The sequence below is a fragment of the Neofelis nebulosa genome, chromosome X (genome assembly GCF_028018385.1).
Source record: "Neofelis nebulosa isolate mNeoNeb1 chromosome X, mNeoNeb1.pri, whole genome shotgun sequence".
Lineage (NCBI taxonomy): Eukaryota > Metazoa > Chordata > Mammalia > Carnivora > Felidae > Neofelis > Neofelis nebulosa.
In genome coordinates this window covers 18142610-18158851 of record NC_080800.1, presented here as the reverse complement: position 1 = coordinate 18158851, position 16242 = coordinate 18142610, and the positions used below count along the sequence as shown (strand labels likewise).

Here is a 16242-nt window from a genome sequence, read left to right as displayed (position 1 = left end):
CTTGCGGTGGTGCCGTTTCCCTCCGGACGCTTTCGAATAGCACACACAGACGGACTTGTACGCACCGGAAAAGGGCGCGGGGGCTTATTTTCATGGGACACTGGGGCGCTGAGGTCTGGGTGTTTGCTGGGCTCCTGCTGCCAGCCGTCTGGCGATTTCTTAGGCTTTGGCCCTCCCTGCTGTTGGCTCTCTATACTCTCTGGTTCTGGCCTTGGGTTTGCCATTCCTTTTTTTTTTTTTTTTTTTTTTTTTCCCAAATGGAATAGGATTTCTGACAAAATTATTAATCGATACAAAGGACATTTTATGATGATAAAAAGTCAATCATTCAAGAATATCTAAGAATTATAAATGTATATTTACTTAACAAGCATGTGAGGCAGAAATCAACAGAACTGAAGAACAGACAATTCAAAAATAATATTTTGAGACATCAATACTTCATTTTTAATAATACAGCAATAATTAAAACCATAATTAGAAGATTAGGGAAATAGAAAACTTGAACAACACTGTAAACCAACTATATCTAATAGATATATTTAGATCACTATGTTCAACAACAGAATACACATTCTTCTTAAGTGCACATGAAACATTCTCTAAGACAACATGTTGAGCCATAAAATAATTCTCAATTATTTAAAGAGACTGAAGGAGTACAAAGTATATTATCTGACCACAATCTAAATTTAGAAATCAATAATAGAAGAAAACTTGGTAAATCCACAAATATGTGGAAATTAAACAATACATTTTTAAATAACGGACTAAGAAAAATAATAACAAGGGAAAGTGGAAAATTTCTTGGGATAAAGGAAACAAATGCCATTCCTTTTAAGCTAGTGAGAGGTTGGGGTCATCTGAAGTAATAATCATCTTCGCCTCTTAAACCCTGTCCTAGGTATCCAGATTTAAGTTAATTGTGTTTCTTCTATTTTTTAAAATTGAAGTGTAATTTACATATAGCTAAACCATAATGCAGGTCTCAACTGTCCATTTCTATTAGTTTTGATAACTATTTATCTGTCTATCCTAATCAACACAGAGAACATTTTCATCTCAGAAATTTCCTTCGTGTCCCTTCCGAGTCAGTACTTGCCCCCTTACCCCCGTTCTAATTTATTTAAACTTTATGTAACTAGAGGCATACAATCAGTATACAATTTGGTGTTTGGCTTATTTAGCTCAACGTAGTATTTTTGAGATTCATCCATGTTGATTAGATTAGGTTCATTTAGCAACCCCTTCCATAATATAATTTGAGATTGGTGCTATGTTTTAAAAATTGGAGCTCTGAATATTTGCACAGATTTTTATGCCTATCTATATATGATTATATATTGACCTAGAGTAGTGGTGCTGAGCCTTTGACTGTATAAAAGGATCATCGCAGGGCTTTTAAAATTTCAGATGCCTTTTTGCAGCCTAGACTAATTGAATCAATCTCAGAGTGGGACCCAAGGGTCAGTATTTTTTTAAGCTCCTTAGGTCATTCCACTGTGCAGGCAAGATTGAGAATCACTGAACTGGATGACTTCTAATGGGAAGGAAAACTCATAGAGTGTTTTTCTGCATTCTCTCTTAATGTTCATGTCTTTGTAAGTTAACTTTTCTGGAAAAGCATCATTAGCAATAATAATACCAGTACTAGTATCGAGAACATAATAGTATTTAATAACAAGTATCCCAAATAAAAATGGACTCTCAACAGCCCCCAAAGAAAAAAAAATGGTAGTATAATACTAGAAAGCTGTATTACAGATATTGCTACTAATTTGTCTTATTTTTCTATCCTTTTCCTAAAGTTTTAATGATTTAACACCATGTCCTAGCTTCAAGAGATCTTATGACTCAGTTTTACATTTCTTTGCATATATGTATGGATATGTGTTGTTACAAAATATTTCAACTTATTTTGGACATAACTGGGTGTAAATTATGAAAGTTTATATTCAAGCACTCTGTGACCACACAGTTTTCCATGTACAGGTGCCCTGACAGTCTTAGTGCAGTTTTAGGTTTTGATAATTTCAGAAGTATAATTGCTGTAAACTTGTAAAAACCATCACTTGAAAGTTTATTTAAATTTCTTTTACATTTATTTCATTTTGTGAATTTTGAATAACTTTAAATTTCAAGTTCTTTAGTCTATCAACTGAAGATAACAAACATTGAAACAAAAAATTGAAATACATTTATTCTTCAAAAATTCCCAAGACTAAAGCATGAAAGAAATTTAGGTATTTTTACTTTCAAATGATGTTTTAAGTTTGTAGAATTAGTAATTCTGAAGTTATTAATGCTTAAAACTACACAAAGACTGTAGGTAGGCTGTTGTGTTTGAGCTGACCTTTGTTCATTCTTACATAATGACTGTAGTTTTTAACACTGTTCTTCCCTTGGAAGAGAATATTAATTTAAGATCTCTTTGTGAGGCTGAAGCCTTGTCTAGGCTCCTTGCTGGGACAAGTACCGGCTACTGTGTGGCCATCTGATTACCCAAAATATGTTGGAAATGAGTTGATTGTGTTTTTCTGTTCCCACCCTAAAAATTTACTTATTCAGCTGACTTGGTGTTCTCAACAGGGACCCAGCAGTCAAAACAAAACATTGAATTGACTCCTGCTGGTTTCTGGAACTTATCAGTAGTGGAAGCCAGCTGGTGGCAGCTGAAGAGACCAGCTAGAGGATGCAAGATGGAGGCTAAAAACTGCCTGAATTCCATAAGATCAAGGTATTTTTTTCCTTCAAATAAATTTGTGACATAATTTACAGATCATTTTGGGTTTCTTTCAGTTATGTATGTATGTATGTATGTATGTGTGTGTGTATATATTTAAGGAAGCTCTACAGCTAATGTGGTGTTTCGGCTCACAACTCCAATATCGAGTCACATGCTCTACTAACTGAGCCAGCCAGAGGCCCCTGTCAGGTAACAATTTTAAATAAAGGACACAGAGCCAAACTTTTATTCATACAATTTTAATTTATTATATTATTTTTAGAGGGGGCACTAGATTTTTATTTTGGCTGAATGCAAAATAGCCTCAAATTAAAAATCAATATTTGGCTGAAGCAAAATATATAATCATATAATGAACTTCTCAGATACCAGAATCATCATGAAATATAGCATTAGATATTAATTTACAAATATTATTATAAATTTATTATTAAAAACATTAGTATTCAGATTTTTAAATAAAGTTTGACGTTTTATGCTGGAATTAAAAAAAATTTTAATGCCTATTTATTTTTGAGAGAGAGAGAGAGAGAGAGAGCATGAGAAGGGAGGGGCAGGGAAAGGGAGACACAGAATCCAATGCAGCTCCAAGCTCTGAGCTGCCAGCACAGAGCCTGATGCAGGACTGGAACCCATGGACCGTGAGATCATGACCTGAGCCGAAGTCGGACTCTTAACCGACTGAGCCACCCAGGCACCCTGGAATATTTATTTATTTATTAAAAATTTTTTTTTAATGTTTATTTATTTTTGAGACAGAGAGAGACAGAGCATGAGCGGAGCAGGGGTAGAAAGAGAGGGAGACACAGAATCTAAAGCAGACTCCAGGCTCTGAGCTGTCAGCACAGAGCCCGATGTGGGGCTCGAACTCAGGAGCTGTGAGATCATGACCTGAGCCACCCAGGCGCCCCAATGGAATATTTATTTCTTATCAGTGTGAGCTGATAGTTTGCTTCTCAGGTCATTACACTGTGCATTTATGACACTAAATTATACTAGTCAGAATGAGCTAGGTTATCATGCTTGGGTAACAAATTTCAAAATCCCAGGGGCTAAAAACAACAAAGAACTATTTTTTGTTTGTGCTATGTATCCATCATGGGCTGGCGCGCTGATGGATACTCCATCATTTTATCATGCTCACATCTCACAATGAGCTTCAGAGTTCACTACAACAGAGAAAGAGAAGACTAGAGTAGCTACCCCTGGCAGTGAAGTGCTACAGCCCAGAGGTGCACACATTACTTCCACTCATGTTTCATTAGCCAAAAGTAGTCAAATAGTTGTGCTTAATGTAAAGGGTAGAGGGAGTGTAATCACCTGGAAGGAGAGAAGGATACCTGGAAATAAACAGTAGCATTATCTACCACGGAAGTAGATATTCACTTTCACCTATGGAGGGTATAATGGCACATAATGTTTGCCTAGTGCTGCCATTATGGGGTACTGCTAGTATTGATGCGGCCACACAATTTATTAAGCCTTCCCTTTCTCTTTAATAGGAACCAACTAAGGCAAAGACTTCTTCATTTTATTTTTTTTATTTTTTTTTTTTATTTTTTTTTTTTATTTTATTTTTTTTAATTTTTATTTTTGGGACAGAGAGAGACAGAGCATGAACGGGGGAGGGGCAGAGAGAGAGGGAGACACAGAATCGGAAGCAGGCTCCAGGCTCCGAGCCGTCAGCCCAGAGCCTGACGCGGGGCTCGAACTCACGGACCGTGAGATCGTGACCTGGCTGAAGTCGGACGCTTAACCGACTGCGCCACCCAGGCGCCCCAAGACTTCTTCATTTTAAATCTTAGTCTTGGTATGGTTCCTGAAGGTGGTGCAGTTTGGTTGAAGCAGTCCCACAAGTGGAAGTTTCTAGTACCAGTTGAAGAAAATATTTTATGAATCTATTCTGAAAGTGCTGCCTTCACTTATGTTTTATTCCTAATATATGTAGATTTTTTGCCAGCAATTGCTGCTTTACAGTCATGTAAATAATGTTTGTCCTTATAAACCTTGGCTCTAAAAATGTGCAAATAGAGCAATATAATTGGCTTTCAAGAAACCAGTCATCTAGGTTTTTCCATCTGCATTTCATTTTCATTTCATGTACATGAGTGTCTGCATCTTTCTGGAGTGAGAAGAGAATCTTTTCAGCAGCTATCATGTAAGAAGTACTTGTACTCTGAAAGCATCAGTTTGGTTACTTCTTCCTCAGGTTCCAGCAAGCAAAGTACTTTCTCGGCAAGCAGTTTTAATAAGATATATTGTTTCCATCTAAAAAGCATATTAGTTTGGTTTTGTTCAGGATGGCTTTTAAACATGTAGTGGCTGCTATTCCATGTTGTTTCAACATCTTGTCAAATGTATGACAAGGCAATTCCAAAGTCTTTGGACATCGTGTACTTTTGTCTTTGACTGAAGTATGAGGAAGTGGCTCACTATCCTTCTGCTTATAGACAGTGATAACTGCTTTCTGATTATAGCACTAAAGTGTGATTGAACAAAACATTGTATACTTCTGATTCCTAAATCACTTTCAGCCTTTAGCATGTCTGTTCTATTAATAATAGTTGGCACATTGTAAAACTGATTTTCCATCCTATAAGTAGCTCTTCAGTCAGAATGTATTGTGTTGATAGCTGCGTGAGGCCTCAGCAGTCTCTGAACGACCGAACAGCAGCAGAGTTTAATTCATTATTAAACTATCATTTCATCAGACTTAAATATGACCTGTAGTTGTTTCTGCATATCCAAACGTCTCATGTCCTAGATAAAGTAGCACATTTAACAGTATCATGGCCTTTCCATCTACAGCAGAATACTACTCGAGGACTTTTTTGAGAACACATTTTTTAGAAGGAACTTAAAAACTAGCATTTATAGATTCAGCAAATACAAAAAAATCCTTCATCTTCAACTACTGAAAATAGTTTATAGTATCTAGTAGGAGATGTCAAATTATGGCCTAAGGCTCAAATCTAGCCCACTGCCAGTTTTGTAAATAAAGTTTTATTGGAACACAGCCATCCTCCTCTGTTTGTGTATTATCCCTGGTAGTTTTGCACCACAACAGAGTTGAATAGTTGTGACAGACACCTAATGGCCTGCAAAGCCTAAAATGTTACCTGGTCCTTAAAAGAAAAAGCATGCTGACCTATGGTCTATAGTAATATTGTCAATAAGATTTTTCTTTTACTTTTAGCTTCCCTAAGCATAGAACTATAAGGAATTCTCTTCCTAAAGCTTTCTCAAGAAGCCTATTATTTTGAAATTTAATAAGTGGCAATAAAATGTGGTTTTGAGATCTCATTTTGCTTTAATACTTTCTTTATTCTTCATATACTTTATATTATTTTTATATATAAATTGAAGATGATTTATCAAGGATGCTGTTGAACATGACTTTGGAATTTTTCCTACTTGTGAAATTTTGAAGTGGCAAACTGATTTCCTGCAAGATGTGAAGAATTGCTTAGTGACGCTTTTTTCTTGTAAGGCTTGTAACCTAAGTGGACGTGAAGAACAAAAAATTAAATACAGTTGTTAGAGTTTTAGAGTTTGTTGCCACAGCATAACCTAGCAAAAGCCAAGCAATGTAGATTCTTAACTGGTTTTCTACATAAGCTTAATAGTTTTAAAAATTATAATTATCACAGCATTTTACTCTTCAGTAATGGGTATACATTTGTTAATCAAGTGATGGATTTAACCTTAGAAAATACATAAAAAATCTTTTCACCTCAAGTTATTTTAGAATCTGTGTATGTTTGAAAGTGAATATTGGGGTGCCTGGGTGGCTAAGTTGGTTAAGTGTCCGGCTTTGGTTCAGGTCATGATCTCATAGTTCGTGGGTTCAAGCCCCACATCAGGCTCTGTGCTGAGAGCTCAGAGCCTGGAGCCTACTTTGGATTCTGTGTCTCCCTCTCTCTCTGCCCCTGCCCCATTCACGCTTTGTCTCTCAAAAATAAACGTTAAAAATTTTTGTTTAAATAAATAAAAAAGAAAGTGAATATTTTCAATACATTCAAGTGACACACCTTATTCATATTATTGACATTGTTTCACAAATTATATATGATGATATCTACTCCATCATATGATCACTGGTTGTGCAAATTTTTAGAGGTTCCAGAAATGATGTTGAAGTAGGCATTTGGCCATATAGGGGAGGAAAAATAATTTTCCCTACCCTTCTAGGTGCTTGGCTAAGAGCCCCGCCCCCCCCCCCCCAAATAAAAGATTAACAGGAGAAAAGCAAACAGAAGTTTAATAATGTGTATACCTCCTATATACATGGGAAAGATCCAGGAAAACTGAGTAACTCCTTGAAATGGCCCAGGCTATCACTTTATTTATTTTTATTTTTTGCTATTTTTGTTATTTATTTATGACAAACATCTCACACCCACGATCCTCTCCAGTCAGAAGTTGTTTGAAATGATGCTGGTGGCCTTGGCTAGTCTGCAGCTGAACCAGGCTACCATTTTAAATATCATCTTCAGCTAAAGATAAAAGATGTTGGTGGGGGGAGCCAGTTATGGGAGGTTACCAGGAAAAGCACAATAAACAAGGGTAAGGTTGTTAAGCAGATTTAAGTTGTTGCCTTCTGCACTGATAAGAGTTTCTAAAGATTGAGAATCATCCTCCTCTTCCTGGTACAGAGAGGGAGACAACCCTACAAATGGAGATTTGCCTTGTAACTGTTTCTTTCAAAGGGTAACTTCTGTTCAGTTTCAGAGCTTCTCCTGTATCTGCTGCTTCTTAAAAAATAGTTTAAAATAATCAATATGCTGAAGAAATATATTCTGGAGTGTTATCTTTTGCTGCACTTCAGCCTTTTGGACTTCTAAAGGCAAGTCCCAGGGGGAAACAACATCCCAAACCCCAAGTTTCAAAGTTTAAACAAACTTCAGTGCATCCCTGTTATTTAACTCAGCAGGCTGTAAGAGTAATCTCTTACTGCTTGTCTGAAAATATCTTGATTTCCCTCTTGGTTTAGATTATAGTTTCATAGGGCATATAATTCTAGTTTCAAACTTGTTTTCATTCAGCATTTTGAGAATGTTACTTATTTTCTGGTTTCCATTGTTGCTGTTGAGAAGTCTGGCATCACTTTGTCTCTTGTTCTAGGTAGTCTGTCTTCCTTCTAGTGTTCCACTTTGGCGTGTCTAGATGCGCATTTCTTTTTATTTAACTTGCTTGCCATTTGTTAGCATATCGGTCAGAGTCCAGGCAGGAAAACAGAAACCATCCTAGGTACTTCAAAAGAGAGAGGATTTTATAAGGGAATTGGCTACATATATAGTGGAAGGTTGAAAGCGGAACAAAGGTGAAGTAGCTGGGAGATTAGAAAGCATAAAGTACCTAGCCTATCCCTAGGGTTCAAGGCACCAAAGGGAGGAGGTTATGCTACCAGAACCTTGGGGGGTGGGGGAGGGATCCACCATCCCATGAATGGTTGGGCTGGATGGTTGGAGGAAATATGGCTAAGGGCTTGTGGCCAGAAGGAGAAAAAGGAAGAGAGCAAGTATGAGAAAAACTTCTGCTATTACCCTCTTCCTACTTATGATTAGGTACCAGTGCCTCTTATTGGTAGAATCCAGGAGGAAGCCACCTGCTAAAGGAGCCTGGAAAAGCATTTTATAAACACCCAATCCCAGTGCTACTTTGCCAGGGATAGAAGGATGAATGTGGAGCTGAAGGCTAGGTAGGTACCCAGCACTATTCAGCTTGTTGAATTTTAGGATTTGTCATCTTTATCAAACATGGCAAATTCTTAGCTATTCTTACTTTGAATGTTCTTTTTACCTTGCTTTCCCCCCCATGTTGAAAGTCCCATTAGATGTAATTGCTTTTTATCCTCCATGTCTTTTCCCCTCTCTTTAATATTTCCCATGTCTTTATCTTCCTGCATTCTGAGTAGTTTCTTGAAATCCATCTTGCAGTTCATTTTTTAAAAAAGTTTATTTATTTATTTTGAGAGAGAGAAAATGCACTCCAACAGGGGAGGGGCAGAGAGAGAGAGGGAGAGATTGAGAATCCCAAGCAGGCTCCATGCTGTCAGCCCAGAGCCTGACGTGGCACTAGAACCCATGAACCGTGAGATCATGACCTGAGCTGAAGTCAAGAGTCGGACGCTCAACTGACTGAGCCACCCAGATGCCCCTCAGTTCATTATTTCTTACTTCAGTTGTGTTTAATCTGTTGTTCTGACCAGTCTATTGATTTTACAATTTTAATTATTTTATTTTCAATTTCTAGAAATTATATTTGTTTTTGTTTCAAATCTGGTTTGCTTTTTTAACTTTCTCTTCCTTAGCTATATTTTCAATTCTACATATTAAACATGTTTATTATATATTGTGTATCTGATGATTCCAGTAGCTATAACATTGGCAGTTCTGATCCTCTGTGTCTGCTAATTATTGCTCATGGTAGTGTGTTTTTTTTCTCCTTTTTTATTGCAAACTCCTATTTGTTGTAATTCTATCTGGTGGAAGTAATTAATACCTCAGCTTAACGTAAGTTCCTCCAGAGGGGATTGACATTTACTTTTGCCAAGTACCTAAGAGCCCCACTAACCTGATGGTTTACTTAAATCCAAATCATTAATGTACAGCTTTTTAAGGTCCCAGTTAGGTGGATTAGAAGTGTGATGTCCAGTTGTGGTAGGCTGCTTCTGAAATGGCTCCCAGTGATCATTGCCTCTTGGTAATCATGCCTTGTGTAATCCTCCCTTTGTGTGTGGGCTAGGACTAGTGATATGCTTCTGATAAATAGAAGACTGCAAAAATGAGGGGTCATAAAAGACCATGACTTCCATCTTCCTTATTCTCTCTCTCTCTCTCTCTCTCTCTCTCAGGCTCTTCTCACCTGCTTATTCTAATGAGGCAAGCTATTGTGTTACAGGCTATCCTGTTGAGAGGCAAGGAACTGGGGGCAGCTTCTGGTCAACGGCTAGTGAGGAACTGAGGCCTTTAGACCAACAGCCTGAAGAAACTGAATATTATCCACAAGTGCATGAGTGAGTTTGGAAGCAGATTCTTCCCCTGCTGAGCCTTGAGATGACTGCCATTCACCTAATGACTTGACTGCCTTCTTGTGAGAGACCCTGAGCAAGAGGACCCAGCTAAGTTGCACCCAGATTCCTGACCCACAGAAACTGTGAGATCATAAATGTTGTTTCAGGCCACTAAATTTTAGAGTTATTTGTTATCCAGTAGTAGATAAGTATTACACCAATCACAAGCAGTAATAGTCCTACTCTACTCTGTACAGGTTGAGCCAAATCTGTGTAACTATTTCCCATCATGGCCATGATTCCTTAAGAGGATACTGGAACACACCAGAAAGTACCCAAAGGAAGACTGTTGGAAAATGTGTCTGGAAAATATGTTATATGAACAACAGGTGAATGAATTAGGGAAGTTGTACCTAAAAAATTTATCTATTATGATTTTTCACATTTTAAAAAAAGATGGTGGGAAAGAAGTCTAATCTAGGAGCAATAGGAATTATCAAGACTTATAGGCTCCAAAGCTTGGAGGCCAGTTTGTAATCAGAAAATTCCATGAGAGAGGTGCCTGGGTGGTTCAGTTGGTTAACCATCCTACTTTGGATCAGGTCATGATCTCATCATTCATGGGTTTGAGTCCCCCATCAGGCTCTGTGCTGACAGCTTAGAGCCTGGAGCCTGCTTTGGATTCTGTGTCTCCCTCTCTCTCTGCTCCTCCCCCATTCATGCTCTGTCTCTCTCTCTCTCTCAAGAATAAACATTAAAAAAATTTAAGAAAAAAAATTTCACGAGAGATTTTTTTTCTCCTCCATCTATAGAGAAGGCCGAAGTTTCTTCTTCAAGGTAACACTCTGGGGATGATTGGTCATGTCTAGTTCACTCACTGAGGCCCAGTTTCCACATCTCTGGGCATTATCTTCTGTCTCTACTGAAGGTCCATTAAAATAGCTAAGGTCAGCAGATGACATCAGGGCAGCTGCCAGTTTTAGAGCTTAGCCCCCTCACTGAATTTACCTTTTATCATCCTGAATTTTTTTTTTAAAGATTTTATTTTGAAGTAATCTCTATGTCCAACGTGGGGCTTGAACTCAAGACCCCTAGATCAAGAGTTGCATGCTCTTCTGACTGAGCCAGCCAGGTGCCCCTCATCTTGAATTTTTTTTAAACCTCTGAGGATTTCACTTACTTTCCACTACCTCAACCATGCATTTATTAAATATTTAAAAGACTTTTCTAACCTTTCATGTATTTTTGTCCTAGGAACATTTTCAGGATAGCTAATATGCCATATTACTGGAATTGGAAGTCCCTACAGACCTTTTTAAAAACTGTGGCAAAATATACATAACATAAAAATTACAGTGTCAACCATTTTAAATTCTTTTTTTAAAATTTTACTTATTTTGAGAGAGAGAGCATCCAAGCAGGTGCCACAATGTCAACACAGAGCCTGATGTGGGGCTCGAACTAATGAACTGTGAGACCATGACCTGAACTGAAAACAAGAGTCGGCCACTTAACCGACTGAGTCACCCAGGCATCCCTGTTTCAAGCACTTTAAAGTGTACAATTCAGTGGCATTAACTGTAGTCACAATGGTATATAACCATCATCACTATTTCTAGAACTTTTTCATCATTGCAAATAGAAACTCTGAAACCATTAAATAATAGCTTCTTATTCTCCACTCCTCTCAGCCCCTGGTAGCCTCCTATGGGCCTTTTCTAAAGGGATAAGTTACTGCAGATCTTTAAGAATATATCTGCTGAACCTCAGGTATTCTCAGATCCTAGGGTGAGAAAAAAAATGGTCAGAGACTATAAATTTAACATTGGCGAGTTACACCAGGGAAGTGCTATTGATTATTTCTGTCCTCTGTGCCCATGATCAGTTCCTTTTAAAGTTGACATGTGCTGCCAATATTCATATTTTAGGAATTTGCAATTTAGCTTTTCTGCCATTCTCCAGAAGCCCTGCTGTTTCCCAATTTCAGCTTTATAATCTTCAGCAAAAAACATGCTGCATGGAATTCCTCGTATAGGCTAGTAGATACTGCTAAGAGCAAGGTCAAAGCTTACTGCATTTTAAGTGAAGAGTCTGTTATTTGTATGGGTATACACTCTCATTAAAGAGTAATAATTACTCAGTGGTACCATTTCCCTAGGAAAGTTTAATTAACTTCATAACTAAGAGTGTGTGAGAAGATGAGATACATGACTGGCTGAGCATTCTCTACTTCTCTCTCCATAGCTATCTAGCAAAGAGAATTTTATCTTTGCTCTCCTGTTTGAGATCTTTCAGGATGCAGAATTGGGAGAGCAAGATAGACTTAGAAAGAGATGGACCTGAGAGGTGGTGCTGAGCAAGAAGAAAAGATTTAGTGAAAAGCCAAGTTAAACCTGGGATTAAGGTTGAAAGAAGGGAGACAGAAAGGAAAAACTGTGCTGGATGTCAGAGAGAGTTTGGGAGTCTGGTTAGTGAACTGGAGAGCAGAGGAAAGCTGACTCTTAGCGCTATTTCTATAGTTATGATTCAGATCCCCTTTAATATTCTTCTTTAATTTCATGTTTTTCCTTTATTTTGAGATGTTACTCATGTATAGTCAAGTGCACAAATCTTAAGGATCGAGCTTGATGACTTTTTACATATGTCTACTATCATGAAGCTCAAGATAAAGAACATCCCACATGTCTTCCTCATCCCCTTCCCAGTCCACTCCCTAAGAAGTTATCACTCTTCTAAGTTTCTTCTATCACCACACATTAGTTTTTGTGTGTTTTCTTAACTTCATAAAAATGGAATCATATATACTCTTTCTTGTATGCTTTATTTCACTCAGCATTACATCTTTAAGACATCAATATTGTTGCAAGTGACAAAAGCAGGTTATTTTTTAATTTTTATTATTTTTAAAATTTTTTAAATCTTTATTTATTTTTGAGAGAGAGAGAGACAGAGTGCGAGTGGGGGAGGAACAGAGAGAGATGGAGGCACAGAATCCAAAGCAGGCTCCAGGCTCTGAGATGTCAGCCCAGAGCCCGATGCTGGGCTCTAACTCACAAACCATGAGAACATGACCTCAACTGAAGTTGGCCGCTTAACCAACTGAGCCACCCAGGCACCCCTCATTTTTTTTTAATTAAAATCAGTTTATTTGCAGTATTCCACAAATTATTTATCTGTTGTATACTTGACAGACATTTGAGTGATTCCAGTGTTTGTCTATTATAAATGCTATGACAATTCTTGTATATATGTATGTGCTGGTAGATATAATCACTCACTTATGTTGGGTGTATGTCCATGTATGGAATTACTGGGTCATAGAATGGACATACCTGTGTCTTTAGTCTTTGTTGTTAAATATTTTTCCAAGGTGGATGTACCAATGTACATTCCTACCAGCAATGTGAGAGAGTTCTAGTTGCTCCATATCCTTGCCAGACTTGATATTTAAAACATTTCTTCAAGCTGTGTTGAGATATTATTGACATACAAGGAGTTGAAAGTTTTGGTCCTTTAATTGTAGTCACCTTTAATGTTCATTGAGGGGCACAAGCAGAGAATAGAAGTCCTTTTTAACTATTTTCATTGTTAAACTCTGCTTCAGTATAAAGAATTCTGTGCAGGGGCACTTGGGTGGCTCAGTTAAGCATCTCACTCTTGATTTTGGCCCAAGTCATGATCTCACAGTTTGTAAGATCGAGCCCCATGTTGGGCTCTGTGCTGACAGCATGGAGCCTGATTCAGATTTTCTCTCTCCCTTTCTCTCTGCCCCTCCCCAACTTGTGCGCATGTGCACGCGCTCTCTCTGTTTCTGTCTCTCTCTCTCTCAAAGTAAGTAAATAAACTTAAGAAAAAAAGAATTCTGTGCATAGACTGGTACATGAAGCCTCGGAAATTCTCAGGGTCACAGGAGGTCTGACGTTTTGGATTTGTGCAGATTTAGTTCAGCTGTTGAAGTAAGCACATACTTGAGAAGAACTGAAGAAGATCACTGTGGTCTTGAAGGTAAATTTTTATTCAGTAAAGACAGAAGAGTAGCTCTTAAAAGACGGATGGTTCAGTAAAGACTGGCTAAAGTTGGCAGAACTGTCAGAAGAACAGACTACTGCATCTTTCTGTTAGGCCAGTCGTTAAACTTGACTATGTACTAGAGGCCTCTGGAGAACTTGTTAAAACACAGCTCACCACTCCCATCCCCCAGAGTTTCTGAATAATCAGGTCTCGGGTGGCAGAGGGGGTAGAGAATCTGCATTTCTAACCAGTTCCCAGGTGATGCTCATGCTGCTGATCCCAAGACCACACTGTGCTCTGTGAACCACTGAGGTCCCTGATGGCAGTGTCCCAGTGAGAGGCAGTGGGGGTGAGAGGTTGTTGGATTTAGCATATATTTGGAAGGGTCAAGCCAATGAAACTTGATGTTAAACATTGTGATCCTAGGTTGTTCTTTAAGTTTGTTTCCCATTTGTGTGTTTTTGCTTTTTAGGTTTTTATTTTATGTATTCATTTATTTAAAAAAATTTAGGGGGGTTGGAAGAGCCATCTGAGGCTTTATTTGGGATTGGATTTTAGCTGGGGGCATGGGCAAGAGGGAGTACCCAGGGCAGCAGACTACCCCAAGGGTAGGCTGAGGCCCAGGGTGAGCCTTAGTGGGTCTCCTATTCCTGATGCTCCCCATGCACAGCTTCTTCCCCCAAAGGCTCTATGGCAGCCTCAGGAGTGGGGTGGGTGGGTGGGAGGGACTACAGTGACTGTTCATTTGGACAGGACATCAGATGATTTGTACATCAGCTTCCTATCATGGGTCTTGATCTTCACAACCACGGCCTTGGAGGAGCTGACTTGGATGAGGAAACTGGAGCTCTTCCACATCTGAAGCTGGACTGGAAAAAGCCCAGGCTGTAGTTGAGGCCAGGGCTTCTAAGGCCCCCATAGGCTGAGCTCAGCCCACCTGAGTAGTTATGTTCTGCATCCCACACTCCAGCTGGCTCTCCTTGCCCTCCAGCAGCTTGCAGTATAGGTGGTGATCCCGATCTCCAGGTCCCGCTTAACATTCATGGGCTTGTGGTACTCCCACAATTGCCACACCATATCCTGCTTGCCTTGCTGCAGGGGAGCCTCCAGCTTGGCCAGCTTGGCATTAGTGTCCTTAATCACCAGCTCCCCATGCTGCTCTGCATCAGCAATGGAGGCCTCCAGGGAAGCCCTCTGGCCTTTGAGGCCCCCAATCTCAGCCTGGAGTTGACTGATATTCTGGCTCATCTTGGAAATCTCCGTCTTTGTATGATGGCAGTCATCCCTGTGCTTCTCAGCCAATATCTGCAGCTCCTCATACTTGATCTGATATGTGGTCTAGGCCTCAGCTGGTCTGTGGTTGGCGATGTCCTCATATTGAACCTTGACCGTGGCGATAATGCTTTCCAGTTTCAGGGAACAGCTATTGTCTGTGGACAGGACCATGGACGTGTCTGAGATCTGAAACTGTAGCTCACGAATCTCCTCTTCATACAGCTGCCTTAAGAAAGTAATCTTGTTGGTGAGCCCTTCCAGGTGAGACTCCAGGTCTACCTTGTTCGTGTAAGCTTTGTCTGCATCCTTCTTGATTAGGACAAATTCATTCTCCATGTCTGCACACTCTTTGATCTCCTTGTACTTATTCTTGAAGTCCTCCACCAGTCCCTGCATGTTGCCAAGCTTTACCTCTGGCTTCAGCTTCTCCTGGCCCAATGTGTCCAGTTGCCGCCCAGGGTTGTTGATGTCGCTCTTGAACATGTTGTCCGTGTTGCTCCGAGCTGTTTTCTGCTGCTGCAGGAGGCTCCACTTGGTCTCCGGAATTTTGCTCTGCTCCAAGTGCCTCACCTTGCCGATGAAGGAGGCAAACTTGTTGAGGGTCTTGTTCTGCTCCTTCTCCTGGGTGCTCACAGCCTGGATGTCAGGGTCTACCTCCAGCTTAAGGAGGCTCAGTAGGCTCTGGTTCACGGAGACAGGCATGATGTGCCCCATAACCCTGGCCCTGCTGTAGCCCCCGACCATACACATGCTGGCGCCCAGGCCACCCCAGAAGCTGCTATTGCTGCTCATACAGGAGAAGGCTGAAGAGTTGATGCAGGCGCCAGGTGCACTCATGTATGAGTGGCTGCTGACGGCCCCGGGGGCTGGAGGTGGACACCTTGTCAGAGGTCTGGGTCATTCTGATGGACATGGTGGAGGCTGGACTGGAGGCAATTAGGCTGTACGTGACAGAGGTTCGAGAAGGACACAAGATGCTGCTTCTATGTGGACGCTTTTTAGTTTTTTTACTTTGAGAGACAGTGCAGTTTTCTTAAACATACAAGCTCTAGGTTCAAATCAATACTCTACCACCTATCAATTGTGCAATCTTACACATTACTTCATTTCTCATTTATAAAATGTGGATAGTATGAGCAGGGGGTTTTTGCAAGAAATAAATGAGATACCTCATATAAAACTTATCAGGAGGTAC

The 16242-nt window shown here is 39.6% G+C and overlaps 1 pseudogene; it reads right to left on the bottom strand.

The window, feature by feature from the left end:
* Window positions 1-14513: 14513 nt before the first annotated feature.
* Window positions 14514-15975, bottom strand: LOC131502306 (keratin, type II cytoskeletal 8-like; annotated as a pseudogene).
* Between the last annotated feature and the right edge of the window lie 267 nt (window positions 15976-16242).